This window comes from Alexandromys fortis, unplaced genomic scaffold (genome assembly GCF_014885135.2).
Source record: "Alexandromys fortis isolate MF-2015 unplaced genomic scaffold, M_Fortis_MF-2015_v1.1 scaffold_31, whole genome shotgun sequence".
Taxonomy (NCBI): Eukaryota; Metazoa; Chordata; class Mammalia; order Rodentia; family Cricetidae; genus Alexandromys; species Alexandromys fortis.
In genome coordinates, this window is record NW_026067974.1 from 6,669,127 (window position 1) to 6,671,382 (window position 2,256).

Sequence of the window (2,256 nt, forward strand, 5' to 3'; positions counted from 1 at the left end):
AAAAAACCAAACAAACAAAACAAAACAAAAAAACAAACAAACAAAAAAAAAACCCACAATCAACAGGTCTAGGAAAAGAGATTATGTCAGAAAAAAAAAGTCCAAAATATTTAGAGGCAAAAGGCAGAGTGGTTCTGGTGTTGTCAGAGAAGGTGAGTGGAGCAGCTAAGTCTTTTGATGGGCGATACACTTTCATTCCTAGTGTGAGCATTGTTAAAAGTGGAAATTGTAAACAATGTTTCAGATGACACTTTGGCTACTTAGGAGAATTTAAGGCTTCAAGGATTTGGAAAAACATCAGTTGACATGCCAGCAATTGATATGTTAATTAAATATCGACCTGTGTGCTCATTAAATCAGATCCTGGAGACTGCTATCTGCCAATACTTTCCCCCCCCACGAGGAAAACAACTTTCTTTTCCTCGGTTATAGAAACAGTCTATAGTCACGCAGCATTTACTGTCAAAAGTCAAAATCCTTCACCAAAGTAATTACTGTTCGCACGATGCCGTCCAGACTCTCTGGGAGACCGCCTGCACACCCGGCTTGGTTTTTGTTCTGGCTTTTCTGAGGCAAGGTTTCATGAAGCCCAGGCGGACCTCAAACTCTCTATGTAGCCCAGAATAACATTGAACTTTTGATTCTCCTGCCTCCACATCCGTCCCAAGTGTCAGAATTACAAATGTGTCATATCATAGACAGAGTTCATTTTCATTTTTTGAAGGAGTCATTATTTTTATTTTGGGGGGCAAGGGTGTTCTGTTTTTAGAGTTAGATCATATTACATTTTTCTGCATTTTGCTTTCTTTCCCTACCTAACGTAAATCCATACAGTCCCCTTAGTTGGGTAGAGCAGATGACCTAATCATCTTTTCTTTCTTTTTTCTTTATTCTTATGGTTCTGAGAATCTAAATCGGAGTTTTATTCCTCACACTTGCTAGGGAAAAGCTGTATCACTGAGTTAGAACTAATCCTACTTCATTCTTTTTCAGTGGTTGCATAATAGTCTACCCCCTGAGCCATTAACTAGGTTCCCAAGTCTTGCCAGTGCCACAAGGCTGTAATAAGCATGTTTCAGGTCTGGCCCTATGCCTGAAGCATTTATTTCTATGGTATATTCCTGGGAAAGAGATTACTAGAGAAACAGAAAAAGAAAAATTTACTAAATATTTCTATTGACTATCTTGGGATATAGCTTAGTGGTTAAGTTCTTGCCTAACACATTTAAGACTCTGGGTTTAATCCCCTAAGACTGGGGAAAACAAAAACAAAACAGGCACCTTTGTTGTGAGGGACTGGAGAGGTAGTTTAGTAGTTGAGAGCTACTTTTGCAGAGGGCCAAGGTTCAGTTTCCAGAACCCACGGATGGCTTAAGACTGTCTGTAACTCCAGCTCCAGGAGACCTGACACCCTTAACAGTGTCTGAGAGTATTATTTTCTGCCTCCCCTCCATCAGCAGGAGTTATTCTGTTTTGAATTTTAGCTATTCAGATAGGTGAGAAGTGACCTCATTGTTTTTTAATTTACAATTCTCTTCTGTACACTCTTGTTAATTGGTTCTGCCCCTCTTAGAACTGGTCGTTTGTGGATGCAGAATTGCTTCCTTCCTATTGAAGTCTTTATCTTTTCATATATGTATTATGTATATATATAAATTTTGAGACAGATTATCATGTGTCCCAGGATGACCGCAAACTTACTAGGTATGGAGGATGACCTTGAACTTCTGATTTCCCTGCCTCTATCTCCCAAGTGCTGGGGTTAAAGGTGTTTATCACTGTGCCTGGTTCGATTCAGTACTGGGGATGCTGGTATGTCTGCCAACAACAACAACAACAACAACAACAACAAAAACTACTGGGTAAATACCTGCTAGACATAAAGAACTAGAAAGCAAAGTGGTGAATAGAGCCCAAACCTGTAGGCTGATGGGAGCTAAGATGTCACCTAGGGAAGGGAGGGAAGGGACTGACTGGTAAGGCACCATTCACTATGGGGGAAAGCTAAACGTAAGGGGAAAAGCTTGGCAGCTGAGCAGACTGTGGAGCTATGGCCAAGGGATGTGGGAGGACAGAAACATCTTCCTAACTGCAATGGTTTGAAAGAGGGTGGCTCCCATGGGTTCATACATTTGCATTCTTGGTCTCAAGTTGGTGAACTGTTTGGGAGGAATTAGGAGGTGCAGCCTCATTGGAGGAAGTGTGTGACTGGGTGGGCTCTGAGGTTTCAAAAGCAGACCCATTCCAAGTTAGTGC